The following is a 19,255-nucleotide window of genomic DNA, read 5'->3' on the forward strand; positions in this document are numbered from 1 at the left end:
GTTTTCTGAATGGAATAGCCAACATGATTTTAAAATACGAATATCAGTCATTACAAATACTAATTCCCTCTTCCATATATACACTCTGAGGAACTTTGCAGCAAAAGAAAGGGAAACAAAATAGCCTCGTAACGAAGTCACCGGGAGGACTCAACCACTTCTACTTTTAGTCCCAGTTCAATGCAGAACTTAAACACATGCATTAAGTCCACTTTTTTGGAGGAGGCAATTGGAAAGCGTCACATTCCTTTGTCCTCTTCTGGTTAGTCTTTCCCAAAAGCACTGTGTTCCCAGTTGCAGGATACGTTGCAACAATTTTCAGCTTCCCCAGCTAGACACCGACTGAGAATTTTGCGCCAGCACCTGCAGCAGCAGAAGTGTTTATATGCTGAATTGCCACTGGATGAAAGATAGAGAAGAAAAAGTTTAGACTGGCAAAAGCCTGCCGACAATATGCAAGTTAAGATAAAATATGCTTTACAGTTAGGCAAAGAATAAGAGAGGAATCAGATACTCTGGATTGATTTGTTTAGTGCCTTTAGACAATGTGCCTCCTTTACATCTTTCTGTTTTCCAAGGGCTTCATTTTAAAGCTTTTAAAATGACTTTCAGGGATTTTTTTTTTTTCTTCATATAATAGTGGGAAAAATGACCAAAATGTCTCAGTCATTCGACAGAGTGAGACACAGCCTGAGACTGCTGAAAATACTTTCCAGAAGAAAACATAATTTCTTTCCCCAGCACTTTGTACTCCTCTTGTTTCATTTAAAAAAAAAAAAAAAAAAAAAAAAAAAAAGTTTTGCTTCCTTTTCTCCTTTGTAGAAATATTTTTCATTATCTTTATCCTATTCTGTACTGTGCAGCATCAAACCATAGATGATTTTAGATTAAATCTTACTAAAATAGCTATCTATTCCTGATACTTCTGTCCAAGCTTGTGCAAAGGAAAACTTTTTCTACTTTAACTGCTCTAAAATGTGATTCGGCTACTAAGCGAAGAGGGTAGGGAAGCACTCCCAGTTTGCTTTGTGGACCTTGATGTGGAATACACGTGGCCAATGGAAAACTGAGATTGCGATCGTGGCTTCATGGGGCTGGTGGTTTTCATGTGGGTTTCAAATCTTCTGTCACTTTGCAGACAGACTGTAGCCTTTAAATCAGCCAGAAGGGCAGTGCCAGGCCACCCCTCTCTCCTTGCATGGAAATGATCCTGGCCCTGTGGCTCCAGGAGAGGATCTGGCAGTGCTGGCAGACCTGCTTGCCAGATTTCTGTATCCAGGGATAGCAAGGCATGAAAGAAAGGAGGACCTCTTGCAAGCAGTAGAACAGAATTGAATTAAAGCTATTTAGCTACTGTGGAACACAGACAGTGATGCTGATATCCATATGTTAAAACTGTAATGATTTATGTAATAAAAATGACTTTTTACTGTGATCCCATTGATATTTGCAGGTGAAAGATCAGGCCTGAAACAATGATCTCTCATACTGATATTCAGAAAGGACTTCCCAGAGCAGCCCAGCCCGTTGTTGGCTTTAATGACAACAGCTTAGGAAAAGCTGAACATTCTGTTGTGCTCCGAGAGCCTCATCCAAAGTCCACGGAAGTCATTCCTCTCCAGAGAAGACCATCAAAACAAAGATATTCTCTTAGTTTCACTTTTTCCTCACTGTTACAAAGATCACTTTCCTTTTAGGTCTTGGCCTACATGTTGTTCAGGTCTATTTTATGAGAGGAACAGAATTGTTTTATAGATCGTATGTGCAGAAGCAGTCTATAGTAAAGCCGACTTTTAATCTGTTGGTCCCTGTTTGCAAATTAGCCCTGAGGGATGGATTTGCAAAGCAAATATGGAGCCAGTAAGTGGCTTATATAGTTCTTTAAGTTATTGTGGTAATTGAGAAGGAATTCAAGAGAGGAGCAGTGTAATGGAAGAGAGAGGTTGTGCTCCTCTGAACATGAGAGCAGCAAAAGCTGGTAGTTCCTATGGAGTATATGTTTAAGCAGAGCTTGCTCTAGACATCTTGTGGCAATGTTTTCAAAGAAGATATTTTATTTTTTGAATAAAGAGATTTCTTACTAAAATTTGACATGAATCAGGCACAAGAAAGACCTTGGAAAGAGCATAAGACTTTTAAAGAAGTTTAACTGCTGAGTTCTGTGCTATGCAAATGGGCAGACTACATATATATTTATTGCTTATCTTTTAGTGATGTGAATCTGCAGAATGTACTGTGGAATCAGATAGTAAAAGTGTTGAATGACGGACTAACTGGCCACAGACTGAGATAATGTACACTGGAGGAACAAAAACTCTCAGAAACAATCTGTAGCAGAATTAGACCATTTCTGAGAAAAAAAAAAATAACCTTGCAGTTGCTGCATCTTCCAGTAGGCCTTTCACATTGTGTAATGGCTGTATAATGTGTAAGGGATGCAGGTAAAGCTGGTGGCTATTATGCTAACAGGACAATATATTTCTTCCAAACAGTGCAAACTGCCTCTAACCCAAACATAAAAGCCTCTTCTTCAGTTTTGAGTGTCTACAGAAGTGTGGGTAAAATATTTATCTATAACCTAAATTCCCCTTGAAAATTTCGGTTTCTCTTGAGATGACTATGTTAATGTTATTTCACTACTCAACTCCAGTAATATCTCATAAAAAAGAGTTCTGCCTTTTACCACATTATTTAAAAACACAGCTTTATGTTTTGTTGGTAAAAGTGAACTCCTTCTTTCCCTACAGGGAGGAAGGAGTTGTTACCTGCTTTTCCAGCCAAGATTCTTGAGCACTCAGCAGATGTTAATGCTGCGGTTGGTTTTGCAAACCATGTATTGACTGGACATACAGGAGCTTTCTGCTGGGTGGCAATGGTGCCGTGAACTGTGCCGCTCCCCAGGTAGGGTGAATTGGGGTAGCACTGACCTGGGCTGATGGGGTCCTGTGCTGCCTGGGCAGAGGCGGGTGCTGCCGCTGCTGGATCGGTGCTGTGGTGCTCACAGCTGGCATGGCTGCAGCTGCAGCAAGCACTGTCTTGTGGGTACAGAAAGGAATTGATCCTTTCATTTGTTTTGGCCTCCTGGAATGCAAAAGAATTAATTAATTGTAGTTTAAAAGTGCTGAGCTCTCCTGAGACTTACAGAATTTGCTTTTTCATCTGAATACTTTCCCCTTTAAAGCCTCTTTTTCCCGATAGCATACACATTTTTCAACAACTAATATTTTCCTTTGCATAGCTATATATACTCTCTCTCTCCACGTGCTAAAGAAACACGTGCCCAAATGAAACCACACATACCATTTAACTCAAAATACTCTCCTGTGTACATCTGTTTCTCATTAGTTTTTCCCTCTGTTATATACATAGACTTTCCTTTAAGAAGTGTCATTACATTAGTTTGTATTACAGTATTATTTTTCGCTCGGCTGTGTACCAATATAGTGGCCAAATACTTCCTTAGAATTGCATGTGTTTTTTGAGGGCATAATTTGGTCATTACATTTGTATACAGCATGAATACATGTGTATATTCACGCATTAAAGAAAGTAGCATTTTTAACCCATGTTTTATGCAAGTCTTGGGAATAAAATATTCTAAACATAATGGATATGTGATTTGGTTTGTACCTGTATTTTCTTACCATGCAAAAAGTTTCTCTGTGTGTATGCACATGAGAGGGACATCTGTGTCTGCCTGAGCTCTACATCTGTCCCCAGATTCCTCTTCATTAAAATTTATTTAAACATTGCAGTTCTCTAAACACCTGCACAATTGTGGCCACAAATGAAACTACAAGAGAAGTATTTCCTCACCATTCCCAGTATAATAATTTTCTGAAATCCCAAATGACTTACCTAGAAGGGGGAAAAAAAATTCCTGCATAATAGCAACGAGTTTAGGAAGGTGTCCAAGGGACCACCTAGACTAAGAAAACCAGTTTACTATTTGTGGTAAGAACTGTGAATATCAAAATACAGTTATATCTCACCAATTCCAAAATACCGCTTGGAGTCTGCAGGCCTTGTATGAAAAAAATATTTGTTTTTATATTTATACATGCACATTTTAACATACAGGTATGTTCATATCCAATTTACTTACTTACATTACATTTCTGCAAAATCTTGCTGATGATCTTTTGCTTGTTTGCCCTTCATACATACTGACCATTCATACTTCTGTAACTCATTACACTCTTAACCTGCAAGTACTGATTTACATCACAATGATATAACATATAATCCTAGATTGCTCAAATCCATGTGATAATCAATTTTGACAGAAACACGCTAGCTTTATTCACCCGTGTACCTAGGTCAGTGATGTGTTAACCCGATGCTTGTGTTACCCATTTGTTTCCTGCAAACCGTTAATGATCTGTAGTAGCTGGAATATTCTCCAAATGGCTACGCGCTGATTGCCATACTGAGGGAGGAAGGGCACTGGGGAGCACGGCATGTGCCTCCCCAGCCCTTATCTCCGTGGGGCTGCAGCTGCTCGGCAGCTCCCTCTTGGGCTACGCCACGGCTGGGAGAGGAGCTCTCCTGGGGTTACTGCTTCGAGTTTTGGGATCCTTGCATAAATCTTGGCAAGGCTTCCATTGCCTGGCCTTCATTTCAAGAAGGCTGTGACCACAGGATGACTCAAGCTTTCACAGTCACCGGGAAGCAGCCCAGGAAAGAGGGGCAGAACAAGGAAGCTGATCCTCATTTACTGCATCCCTGGCCCATCCCAGATGAAAGCAGCAATGACGGGCACACACACGGGTTAAGGAGAGTTACAGCACAGCATGCTAACTTTTCCCACCATTGCCATGCCTTAGATGTCAAGAGACAGGAAAAGAAGTCACAGGACATAATTATGCTTGCCCTCCAATCTCCTGGGACATAGTGAGGGAAGTCGTGCTGCCTGAGTGATATGAAAAGAGTGGAAGAAGGCAAAAATATGTTCCAAGCATGATTATTCAAAGAGCCCCGACCTTTGTGAAATAATGAGTTGGCCTTTAAGCAGAAAAATCAGGAGAGCCTTGATTTAAAACTTCATTAAAAATATAATATGGTAAGTAACAGTGTCAGAATGCACAATGGCATTGTGTGATTAAATTAACTGGTTATTGGATCATCTCCATAATTCATCATAGCAATGTTGCTTGTGAATAAAATGGGGAAAAAATTGAAAGAAGACATCCTTAGAAAATTTTTGTTTAGGGTAGTTCTTTAGGCTTTTCTACAAACACTAAGGATTTGTTTACCATGTATATTTGGATCTATATTTTCATGAAACCAAAGAGAAAACTTTCTTATAAACATTCTAGTGCAAATTTTGAATATAGTCCATTTCAAGAGCTCTCTGCTAACCAGGAAATAATTTGAATACAAGTTATTTCAGGCCAGTTCATTGTCTGCTTTCAAAAAGAGATAAAAAATTTTTTAATGAAATTATTTATTCTGATGTTTTTCTTAAATCTACTGAATGTACACATCAACTCAATGTGTTATTTGAGCATTTCCCTCAGGATTATTAACTGGTTAAAAAGAAACATATTCTTACCAACACAACAGAAGTTTAAAAATAATATTTAATTTTCACTATGTATTTCTGCAAGAAAATAAATATTTCTTTAAAAAAATCCAGTAAACTAGGGATGCTTTTGCCAGTGTTTTCAGAGCGATTTATAACCTCTGCCTTCTGCAGAAAAATGTTGCTTGTGAAGGTTAGCATATAAAAATTCAAGATAAGATTTTTTTTTCAGTCTTCTGAAGAGTTAATCCTTAAGTCAAATAATGTTTTTATAACCACTGGACAGAACAAACTGTTTAAGTTCCAAAATAAATTTCAACCTTTAGTTATAAAATTTGCCATGGTCTACATTTTCAAATTGAACACATGAAGCAGCAAGATAATTTCAAACTAATTCTTAAACTGTTTTACATAATTTTAATATTTCAGTAGATGGTGCCATATAACCATGTACAATTGTGCTATGGCAAAATTCAGTATAGTAAAAACTAATGGCTTCTAATCTCAGTAATGGCAACATTCAGTCAAAATTTATTGTGCTCTGCAGTATAGAAATTCATGAAAAAGCAAGTCCACAGAATTTTTTTTCACAGTTATGAGTGGGCTCTTGATATGCAGAAACTGCAGAATCTTGCAGGGAATTAGTCATTAGCCTGCAGCCTAATGCAGTTTTACATAAATGTTTAAGAATTTTGCTGACTGTGCATGCAAATGCTCATTTGTTTTGCTGAGTAAAGACATGAGATGTTGCAGATTCAGCATTTGCTGAAAATGTGCTGACTCAGAAGTCTAAAAGGTTTTGAAAAAAGAGCATTCCTTGTTCAAAAAAATATACAAGAAGACCACATGGCTTTTTACATATGGAAATAGAAGAAAATGGGAGTATGGCACTGTTAAAGGAGCAATAAAACTATGCTTAAAAGGCAGTGAATTTCAACAGGAGAATGGGCTAAACTTAAGGTGCTCAGAAACTGCAGAGAAAGCAAGATGCATGAATTTTCTTAGACATGTAGGTGGATATCTTGTCAAAAGCTCTTGAGTTGGCTTTAGTAGGGTCAAAATTTGGTGGGTATCGGATACCTTTGAAAATACTTTTTTGAGATGCAAAAGAGATGGTATGTTTATGCTTTGTTTACTCCTGGATCCTATTCCCCTGCATTCTACTAAATCTAGCCATATACCCATCTACCTATTCATAGGTAGATGTACATATAGGTACGTATGTCTACACACACAGGTATTTGTTGGGCTGCAAAGCATACCTCTCATACCTATGGAAGCTACTTCAGCCTCATGCTGGGTGTGCAGAGGAGTGCCTGCACGCTCTAGGGGCAAGGTGTGAGTCAATGTCTGGAAGGGGTTTGTTAACACATATGATTTTAGGGTCAGCTAACCAACAAGCACCACTTCGTAGGATTTCTGCATGTGGTCCAAACCAGCATCGGCAGACCAGTGAGAGTACAAAATGAAGATGTTTAGGGATTTCTACTCTAAAGTTAGGCCTTCTGAGCTGACCTTCAGGACCTGTGACGCAAATCTGTTTTTCTGTTTTTCTTGCTAAGACTTTCATTAGTTCATTGAATTGCAGGCTACTGTGAAGGTCTCACCAGTTCAGTCTGCTGAGTAGGCGGGTGGAGAGTGTGCTATTATCTAGGCCACTTCCCAGCTTCAGGATGACAAAAACGGGTCCTCCTGCAGATTAGTTCTCATCCTCCTCAGAGGCTAAATCTGCTGGGAAAGATCTGAAACCTGTTTTCCCACATATTTTTGTAGGTCCTCTGGGCATGATATACCCTCATCATGGCCCAGAAGCAGAGCTCCTTTGTGTTCCTGTGTATATTTAGGGGGGGGGAGGTGGGAGGTGGAAGAGTGTATATGGACTCTAGCAAATAAATGTAGAGGTTGTGCAAGGCCAAGTACCCAGATGCTGGCTGCCAGGGCAAAGGATGTGGCAGATCAGAGCCTTCTTAAGCATGTAACCCTCCCCAGCACCTCGTCCTCAAAGGGCTCCTTCCCCAGTCCCCACGTTTCCCAGAGAGCAGGTAGCCTCTGGTACCCCATGTAGTCACAAGTAGTGGAGACAAGCTCCACATCAGAGACATGACTGTTCTGCTCAGAAACTGAGTACATAGTGGCCTGGGACATTGCAACACAGGCAAAACATACTTGACTCATTAGCAATTTTTCAGTTTACTGCCAGTCAGCTTAGAAGTCAGTACAAAGGAGCTGTGCCCCGAACAGGTCATTTCTGACACAGGAGAAACGAGAAACTTCTTCCTTCCTGCTGTTGGTCTTCTGTTTTCTTCTACAAGTAATCATCCGAATGCACATCCCAGCACCATGCAGGAGTGAAACGCCTAGCTAAAAGCTGAAAGTTAAAGCTGTCTAAGCAAGGCTGTATGACACAAAGGAACAAGGGTTATGCAGTTTTGTCCACAGTAGTTTTTAATCTTGGTGATGGTGATGCCTGTCTGTAGGTGGGTTGTGAGTGCTAACTTAAGAGAATCAAGTACCTGAAGGCATCAGCATTACAACCCTGTATTACTGTCCTACGTTAGTGAAGTGTCCCCGCTAGACCACCAGGCCAACGGTACTGCAGCATGGTTGCTGTCCCAGTTGTTGGGCTGTTGGAACAGGCAGCAAACTGTGCACAGCAGTCTCCTCTGGCTGGAGAAGCTGGAAAGCCCCTGCTGCTCTCCCTGGCCACAGATGGGACAGGCAATAAGCCTGGAGTCAGTATGGGTTTCTCTTCTAGTTCTTCTCTGACACCGCTCTTGACAGTGGACTTCTGCACTGGACTGCCCATCTGCTGCACAACTGGTACCGCAGCCAGTCACGCTCCTCAGGGGGGGAACACGTGCTTACGGCACCCGGGTGGCAGAGGGCTGGGCGGGCTGCTGGAAAAGCACCATGCAGGGCTGGTCAGCCAGATGGTTTTTTGAGAAATAAAACAGAATATTTTTATGAATTTTATTTTTGTTTTGAAGTATAAACAAAAAATCAGTTTTAAAATTGTCAGGATGAAAATGAAACATTTTGTTCAATCCAAAAGTATTAAAAAAGTCCTTTCCTTAGAAATTTTGAAAGTTCTGTTTTAGGTCCAACTGAAAGCAATTTTCTTTCTATTTTTCTCAGAACTGCCAGTGAATCAAGAAGTACACAGATATGCCAGAGCTTTGGATTTTTAAATAGTGGATACATGCCTGAAACAGAAACAAAATTAGAAGCTAATAAGATTACATGGAAATAAAAATGGTAATGTAGTAAATTTCAGTGACTACCTGTATGCTTCACAGAGCATTTAAAGAATTGTGAGCTTGTGTGCTGGAACGCTATGGGATCAGAGAGCAGCAGAATTGCACGTCCTTCCAGTGGCTTTAATGAGAACGGAAAATGGAATGCTTTCTATTGCCTGGATCTTTTTACATTCTTTATACTGACTTGCATCCTATTCTTCCATTGCATTGTCTAAGGAAAATAAATAAATAAACCCCCACAAAACCAAAACACAGCTAGGATGAGCATGAATACACAATGTTCCATCAATTAGAAAATACTTTTCTCACTAACTACTTGCAGACACATGAACAGATCATCAAATCTAAATAGCGCATTTTCAACTTGAGTCATATTCAGCAGTGGTGTAAATGGAGGAGCTGCTCAGCTGCTTCTGGATGTCAGTACTACAGACTGCAGTATTTCCTATGCCTTCATCGCTTAGTGTTTTATTTTTCTCAGTGTTTTTTCATTGCAACGTGATGATTATTTTTCTGTAGGTAACTTCCTTCAGGAGGTGAGGCATTCTCTTCAAAGAAAGGAACAGAAGGGAGGTCTAGCTGGTAATTCTGTAGTGTAGGTACACCACAGATTTCATGTCATGAATCTCTCTTTTATTAAGTCTCCTCAAGGTGAGGCATGATAGGATTTTGCTTACTACAACAGACAACTGGAGGTCTCCATCTCCTGCTGAAAACAAGCAAATACTTTGTGTAATGTTTATTTTTAAACCTTCTATTCTTTATTCTTGCCATTTTTACATGTTGCTTCATTTTTGTTATCTAATTCCAAAAATAATTTACCAGGCCTTTTATCTCTCTGACATCAATATATGGATGGGTGTCATATGCTGTACTGGTAATGTGGACCCAGGCATTCACAATTTCTCCACAAAGGAACGTGAAAACAGATTAGCTTGTTAGCTTAAATATGTTTGTGAAACGTGTATTAGACATGGTATTTTCTTTTGTTTCACCAGAGAGTTGGAATTTTTGAAAGATTTTCTACATACCTTTTTGCAAACAGGCTGTACAGGGACTTTAAAGATACGTTTCATTTTGAATATAACTTTAATATTTTTTTTTTTAATAAAAATTTTGGCCCATTGTGCTAAAGATTTGGTATTAATTTTTCCTAACTCCAGGAAAAAATTACCTTTATGTCTAAGAAATTATTCATCATATCTCGGGCTTCCAAAACTTTCCACAGCATCTTAGATTGGGTGAACACTATCGTGGATAAATGAGCTGCCCATTCATTCAGCACAACCATCTCCGTTTTGTTGCATCCTGATGTTTTCTGAAGCTGTCAGTCACACTGTTTTCTTCTAGTAGTTTGGCATGGTCCTGACAGAGCTGTTTTTGGCTATTCATGCATGAAACAAGGATTTTTGATGTAAAAGCTTTCCCTTTTTGCAATAAATGGCAAATCTCTCATTTCAGTGAGGAAAGTTAACAGGATTTTTTAAAATATGTTACTAGTGGTGCTCAACCATCATAATTTTTTTGGACAAGCAGCATGAAATTTGAGGTTAAGGACATCTGGGAGGATGGGTTTGTAGTTATGGTGCTGAGCTCCAGAGATATGTACTTAGTTCCTTAATCTGCGATGTATTTCAGATATGATTTTGCACAAATGATTTTCTGTGTAATTCACCATCACACTATGCCACACCAGAAGTGCTATAGATTAATTACTCTGAATCTCCAGCTGGCTAAATTATCCCCCTGAGTGTGTCTATTCTGGACTGCATTATGCAATGCAAACATCTTTGTTGTTTGTCGTTTCTTGTCTGTGTCTGTCAAATGTGGAGATCACTACTGCTCTGCCTCATACAGGCTCCCTAACAATACCTGTATGAGTGAGAAGATCACTCATGTTATGACACTAGGGATCAGAGAATATCCATACTCCCTGCAATCTGATGCACGGAGCTGGAACTACAAACGCTTTTCAAGCTAGCTACTAACAATAAGATTTTTCTGTTTCGATGGCCCTCCAGTGCCCCTCCGTTCATCCAGCCAAAAAGGAGACCTGCCCATGGGCTCTGCTACTGGGAACCAGAAGTAGATGAGAGAAGAAGGTCCTGGAACAGCCTCAGAGAAAGATCCTTCTTAGGGCTCATGGAGGATTAATGTTGACTTAAGAGAAAGAAATGTCTAATGGCTTCCTTCTTGTGTCGCTATTCGTATTTAAATCTACCCTCTTACCTTGGAGTAGGAGAAACACCAGCTTTCTGTGACTTTCGAGCACATTGAGGCTGGTTCTTGGTGTGGCTGTAACCAAATTTCTCTTTGCTGACGCTCACTAAGTATATGCCATGTCATTTCTGTAATGTGATCTGTACATAGGCATTTTATTACATATGGTAAAAACATGTGTTTTTCTGTTTTAGTAGGAATACAATCAACATTGTAAGAGTGCTAACAGTAAATTGCTTGGGTTTGCCTAAGCATGTGCCTCTGACTCAGTCCAAATATTGACAAAGCTGTAATCATTTGCAGGCTTCAGTTCTGAGCAGAGGGAATCCCACTCTTTGGACTCTAAAATAAAATGCCATTGGACACAAGAGCACATAGAGAAAACACATTACACCTGGTTCTAATTGCAAGAGCCTGTACCCACATGGTGGAGCTGAACTGGATGTGCTGGTTTGACAGGGAGTTGGGGGGCAGAGCTGCTCCTTTGTGCTGAGAATTCAGACTGCTGCTTATATGGAGGCTCCTTGGCAGCTCTTTAATAGATAGAGAAATAATAAATAAATAAATAAATAGTGGTTTTGCCAATAAATCTAACTCCTCCTTTCCCAGTGGAAAAAACCCAAATCTTATATACTGTTTCTGTGCTGCCACTGAAACAAGAGTGGCACATTTTATGTATTAAGCTTAAGGAACAAATACAAACCTCATTGTTAGCATACTTTAGCTGACAGGGCATTGTTGTGCCATGCCCTGCACATATCCATGTTTACGTGCAACCTGCTTGTGCAGTCTTGTTGCTAGCCAAGTGCCTGGTATCTGCTTATGAAATATTTTCAGAATGGTCTTTGTATGCAGACATATGATGCAAAACTTTTTGATTTTTAATAATGAAAAGTGGATGACTGATAACGTTCATACTCTGATAGCTGCTGTGAGCACACATGATAGCTGGCATTTCATCACATCCTGGGATGGAAGTGTTACTGTCATTTTCTATAGTTTATAACTAAACTATATCAGCAACAGTTATCTAGCCTTTCTTCTGACATGAAGAATGATTGCACTAAACAAAAAAAAAGTATCAAAATACAGTAAATCTTGGGAACTATATGAGTCAGTTTTCTCAGAGAGGCATAAGCCATCTCAAGATGGCCACAACACCTGAGCCATTTTGAATAAAACTATCTTATTTAATTCTCTGAGAAGTTCTGCTTACAAGTACTTTGGGCAATACGTCCATAACTCACTATTTACTGATAATTCTGCGACCATGGACTAGGATTTTAAAAGAAAGATAAGAAACTTTGACAGCCAAATCCTGTTCAGTTAGAGTGGAAGTTAGGCAACCAGATGGCTTGTTCCCATCGGAAAGCTGAGTGATAATACTCATCTGCAAATGCCTCTGAGTCACTATTGTCCCATCCACTGCTCAGTCATAATAGAAAACACCATGTCAGTATTCTTCCTGGCTCAGCAGGCTTCCTGGAAAATGTGGTTAAATTTTCTCCTTTCTGCTTCCTGCCCATTGGGTTGTTCATCCAGGTGTTTTCCTTTCTTCCTTTCCTTCTTTTTCATTTATGAAAAGTAAATTCAAAAAAACAGGGTGGACAGCATGGGTTTTGCAAAGCTAGATTTTAACTGGGAACTCTGTCAAGTGGTAGAGGAACAGAGAAACTAAGATTGCCAAAATTGTCTAGGTGTGTGTCACAGGCCTGGTTGTGAATGGGATTGCAAGGAGTGCAATGACATTTCTGTATTCATCAAACACTCATAAGAGACAACAATGCATGTTATGCATTTAAGAATTTTGTTAGAGTTAGTATCAGAGATATTTAAGCTCTAATAGTCCACATCATGAGAAAAAAAAAAGGCACAGAGAGGAAGATTTACTGTGAATATGAGTTGTGAGTGGCAGAATTAGTAAAGTCTAAATGTGACTTTAGAAATCAGAATCTGATTCTAAACAGAAAACCTTGAAAACTGTGCACAGAACTCATGGAAATGATTGAGTTTTCCTGATCCCAGGAGGGGCAAGATCCATCTCATTTGACCTTGGCTGTTTACAAAGTAGATGTCAGCATCCTAACCAGTAATCCTAGGTTCATTTTACTGTCAAAGGAGAGAAACAGGCAATTTTAGGATTTCTCTGACCTATTTTTGACTTTTACTACAGGGTGAGATGAGTTGTGGCCTACACTCCATTGACTGTATTAAGTCATCACTATTTACAAAGGGTTCTTAGATTCTTTTTTCATTTAATCAGTTGAATTTTCCTGGAGGTAATGGCTAATGGTTTTCCAGTGAGTAAGGAGGTTTTATCTCTAAATCTCAGTTCCGAATTGCCTAGTGTAATGACTAAGCTCGTTAAGTTTCCAGTTTGCAACAATTTTTTTTTGCAACTCAGTTTTGGTAAGTAAGACAAAACCAGGATCAATTTCACTAGATTGCTTTCATTAGTGGTAACCAGAAAGATCCCCCCAAACACGTAATAACTTGCTCTTACACAGAAATTGTTAATACCTGATTCCATGTTCTAAAAAGAGTAATGGTACTCACATCTTTGGGGAAGACAGAGAAATTGAAATAAAAATAAAATAAAATTCACTGAGGTTCCTAATTTCATCTGGAAGCAAGAAATCTGGAGGTGCTGCTGTTGATGGCCTAGATGTTATTGATTCACAATGAACAATGAGGTCACTGGAAGAAACTTGAAAGCATCCAAATATCCCAGATATCTGGTGGAAAACTAGAAAGTGAAAGGCATTGAAAGCCAGTTACAGACACTGAGAACAGGCAACATACAGGGTCACATGGACACTCTTAGAGTGGCTCATGAACTCTCCTGTCAATGAGACATCATAGGTTTGAAAACCAGGCTGAGGTATCTAATGTTGCGATGAACTGGAAAAGAACTATTGCTGAACAGATCCTAGGCTTGCCAAGCCTACAAAGTTCACCGGTATCATCAACAAAATTGGGCTGGCTTCTGAAAAGTTCCCTGCGCTATTGAGAGATTCAAGTCTCCTGTAGTGAGTGAGGTTGTCACCTTGAAGCAGAGAGCATTTCAGGGTGTCTGCAGTGGGTGATGAGGATGCTGTGCCATATAGGACCAGGGAAAGAGTCAAAAAGTGCCTTCATTATGAATAACTGTCATGCCCACTAATTCTGGCTAAATGGTAGCAACTCATAAGAAGAAACGCCAAGTTTGACCTCAGAGAACAAAATCTGATGTACTACGGTACATCAATCTGTGATGCAATATCTTGATATGGATATTGTTTTTAAACATGCGTATAAACTCTGTTTTCAACAGGGCATAAAGGGCATCCCTGTAATGCACTCATAAATTGATTTTATAAGTTTCATCTGAGATTATTAGTGAACTATATTTCTGGGACATAACAGAACATAGGCATGGGAATGAAAACAGTTACTCACCATGCAGTAACTATGGTATCTGTTGTTCTCTTTAAGTTGCTTTTATTGCATACCACTGGACTCCTGTTTTTTCCTTATGTTTCTTTTTTAGAGGAACAACAGTAAACTTGTTTTTTCCACTTGCTGTACTTTAAAGCTCTCTGTGTTTAATAAGAAATGGTCATTAATTCTTTTCTGACTAACACTGTGGTCCCTTGACTTCCTGAAAAGCATAAATAAATCCTTTAGGCCAAATCGTAAAGTAGTTAGTTTCATTGGAGACATCATTTTAATGTTACTCAGGGTCAAATATGTTTAGTATGTTTGAAAGAGTAGACCTCTATGGTATGGTTGGTCCCTGCTTGATCACCCTGGTTGCAAAGTCATGGCTTCTAGCTCTTTTGGGAGCTGAGTTTAGTTAGCCTCATGTCAGGGACTGAAGTCACATACAGTGCAAGTGACTGGCTACACACAGGGTTTCTTTCTCAGTCCTTTAATCTTTTCAATGGATGAAACACTGACTAACTTGTGACAGCTATGCAGCACTTGTTACTGACTCAGAGCATAATATTGCTTGTTGCTTAAGTTGGGTTTGAGCCCCTGCCCTGTTTGATGTAGTGGGTGAGACAGAGCCTTGTGCCATGAAAAAGGCTGGTGGGTGGGCACAAGTACCCACTATCAGCTGTATCACTGCTGATACAGGAGAAGGAGTTTAAGGAAAGCAGTAGGTTTTTTAAGTGTTGCTGATCTTTGGTGTTCTAGTAAATTTACAGGGATCTCTCCATTAGAGCTACCACATATATGTCAAACTAAGCTGTGAATTGTAGTTACTTTAAATTTACTAATTAAACAGTTCTTTAGTTGTTCTTTCCTTTGTGCTTAGAGCTGATGTGTTCCTCTGATGAAACTGTGTACGCAAGAAAAGAGCCAAGCAATAAAATCTGTACACACTAATAAAAAACAAAACAAAACAAAACAAAACGAAACAAAACAAAACAAACCAGATAAATGGATAGTGTACTCCAAATGAAGCATTAATCTTTACTCTGATGAAGTTTCATCAGGCTGCTTCTTGAATGGCAGGCTCTACTATCTAATGAGCAGGTCATTGTACAGACAGTTGCTTAGATCATTTGTATGGTACTGCTCATATTCATAGTTTCTTTCCAAAGGAAGTGAAGGTTTACATTCTGGCATGAAAGGAGAATTATTGTCCCTTTTAACACTTTTCTCCATAATGATGCTGCTCTAGGATATGAACATGGAAGATAAAATATAAGTTGGAAAATTCTTGCTTATTGGCTCTTCTTTTTGTTTCTCATATCACTTCTGTTCCCTTTATCTCCCAGATCTCTCAGCTTCTTTGCAACTATATTCATATTCATATATGTGTATATATCTGTAACTGTATCAGCTAGGGTATTACAGATCACTGTGATGGGAGTGCTTAGGAGACTGATGAATCAAGCCAGTTCTAAACTATAAAACAAAATTTGCCAAATGCGTTCATTAACAACACTATTTTTGCTAATGGTTCATTCTTATGCATCATTAATCATCATTGCTACACATACAAAAAGCTTAGACTCTAAGACCATATTTTGAATCAGCTGTAAGCATACAGTACCATGGAGATGACGCCGTACAACAAGTGTAGGCAGTTGCAGTCCTTAGCGTTTCTTAGTCATGGAAGTCCAGGTGATCAAGCTTGAGAGCTCCCTGATGAGCACCAGAGTGGGCAGTCTTCTTTCTTCTCTGTCTTTCCTCTTTGAGATTGAAGATTTTAGTGCTCTTTTGCCTCCCTCCCATAAGGGGTGGTGTCCTCTGCTCCTGATACTACATATTTTTTCATCATGCCAGTCATTTTTGTGCATTTGGCAGGATGTCCTGCTTAATTGCAGTTCCTTGTGCTTATCTTTTGGCAACTTTTTGTGTCTCCTACATGCAGCTACACTCATTGTTTGCCCCTCTGGTGGGCAGACTGCTCACATATTTATGTGCCATCACAGGCCTGTGTTTCAGCTACCAGCCCCATCACTTCAGCAGCAGAGATGGAACACTCTGCCTCCTTGCTGAGGCAAAAAAACTGGATACTTGCACCCAAGTCTGCACAGGACGCTGTCCTAGCACGTTGCTTAAGGTAGCCCAAAGTACACTGGTCTAATCTCAGATCTTCTGTATTGAGTCTTTTATGCTCCGTGGATTACAGAAATTACGTAGAGCAAGGTGAAGGACTGGACTCCCTCCTTGCAGCGGAGGAGGGATGTGATGTGGGAGATGCCTGATGGAAAATAGGAGGCAGCCCTTTATTGCTTCTGTAGCTCCCTCCTCTTTCCAAAACTCCTTACAACCCTTCTCCCAGGAAGGTGGACATCCTCACTGCTGTTGAATTGAGACTCTGAATCTATTGCCCCACTCAGGACAGAAAGAAAATATGTGGCTGGGTCAGGAGCAGGTGCCAGGTCTCCTGAGTCCCTGGTGCATTGCCATAGAGCCCACCCTTGCCCAGGCCCGATGGGCTGTGAGCGTCCTCCTACTGATGGACAACTAAGCCATCCACAGAAGAAGTTGCGCAAGCACAGTAAACTTCTGGATGTCTGTCTCTGCAGATTGCCACAGACTCCGGCATTTCCTGATTACGTGCTGCACGTGCGTGCAAGGACACCCTGAAGTTACGCTGATGCAACTAAAACCAGATTTGGTCTGGTATCTTCTGGGAAGGCTCCTACCCTGAAATGAATAACAAAGTCCCTTTCTGTGGTATTTTTCCAGACATTTTCTTGACAGGTCTATCTTTTTTGGCAGTTGAAATACTTGACAAGATCGAAGAAAACAAGTCAAATGGAGATATAATGGCTGTTTCTTTACGTAGTGAAATTCAAGCTAGCATGGCCAGAAGTTGTGTGCTTTTGAAAACACTGGTGTGGAGGAAGCCTCTTTCTTCCCTGTCACTGCACATGCTCAAGGGCTACCCAGAGTGGTGCCTCAGACCCATCTGGGAGAAGTGACACCAATGGGACCGCTCAGGCGCTTTAAGTGAAGCACGAGTTCAAGTGAGCAGCTGAGCTGGGTTCGAGCGCCCAACTGATGCAAGTGAAAGCGTGAAGGTTTGTGGGCAAGAGGCTCAATATCACCCTGAAGGACATCACAGAGGACTCATTTGTATGCTGCACATTCAATTTCCAGTCACTGTACAGTATGTACTGCACTTGGACATTTCTCCAAGGGTAAAATAGGCTGGCAGTTTAGCTGTGTTATCCGTTAAAGATGAGATCATGACAGATTTTTGCTTTTAGAAGGAAAAACAACCAAAGTACTAATTCAGTGCTTGCTAATGCTGTCAAATTGACTGAGAAAGCAACACAGAAAACAACTTGGGAGTTTGCAATGGTGACTTACAGAGAAAAGTGCTAGAAAAATGCAGATAACCCCTTCTTTGCTTCCTCAGGAGCCTTGACTGCCCAGAGTTGATCTCAAACAAGAGTGTGGTCAGCTGCTCTGGCAGAAGACAACATGATTGCGTCCTTTCAGGTGAGGCTGGGCGAGAGTCTCAGCTGCAGGTTGGCTGTGTGTCTGTCCCTATCTAGCAGGAAGCTCTGCTGACCGTTTGCTTCTCAGTTGCCTTCTCACAAGCTTTGGCTTGTTCTGTGGCTGCAGATGGAAACATTTTTCTTGCATTGGTTAATTTGTTCTCTGGAGCTTGCAGGCATCACATGAACCAGATGAGCAACAACGGAGTCATACCCTCACAGCTCGCACTAGTGTTGGGGCTGATCATGTTGCAGCTCTGTCATGTGCCACTTTTAAACACCAGTGCTTTTGCTAATCTCCTCCTCAGACAGGAACAAAGACATTAGGGAAAACATTAAAGTCCTGAAAGACGCAAAGTTAAATAAAATCAATTACATTGCCTATGAGAGACCGCTTATCTCCAAATACTTACGTCTATGTATAAATAATCAAAACCATGCCAGATCATTTGCAGACTCTTCTACAATTGGCAGGAAAACTTTCTAGTGGATAGTAATGGCTAGAAACTGCTTACTCAATCTGTGCTTGCCTTTTTTTTTTTTTTGACATTAATAAGACATTTCAGTAAATATTGACACAAAAAAAAGAACATTATTAACATTCCTCTTTACCCACATAAATCTGTCTTGCTGCTCTCCCTGAAATGGACAGCTTCTTAAATTATTCCCAAGAACCAAGTACACTTGACGTAAAAAATCGTTATGTATGACGCAGACTATGCATTAACAGCAAACTTTAAAGGAGCATTTGGCATCTAACTTATGTTCCAAAATAATTGAAGGACTGGTGAGAGAGAGACACTTTCTTACCCCAAAGAGCAGTAATGACCAATGCGCACCCCCAGGACCCAGCTGTATATGCTGAAATGTTTTCTTAAGGATTTCTGCTTTTGAGTCAGTCACTTTTAGTTCACTCTTGATTGCCTAGGTATAAAGTAAGAGCACAGCTGAGCTGTTTGGCTTCCCTTGAAAGATCTTGTGAAGGCACATGACAAAGTATAATTAAAAAGATGAAGGAGGACTTATTCTCACTGGCATCATTAATTAATTAAGCATCTAGGTTTGACTTGTGTCAATTTGAAAATATAAAATGAAAGTCATTTGTTTAGTCTGGGAAAGACATTCAACAGTTTGATCGCACTGATATAAGGAACAGATGCTCACCACTGTTCTTCGCTTCCTCCTTTGAAATCTGACCTCTTGAAAGCAACCTGCATATAGATTACAGTTGGACGTTTTAATGTATCACCCTGAGATTGTGTACACAGTGACTTCAGAGAGATGCCCCCCCGCCGCAGCTCAGAAGA

The sequence above is a fragment of the Platalea leucorodia genome (assembly GCF_965183815.1).
Source record: "Platalea leucorodia genome assembly, chromosome: 2".
Lineage (NCBI taxonomy): Eukaryota > Metazoa > Chordata > Aves > Pelecaniformes > Threskiornithidae > Platalea > Platalea leucorodia.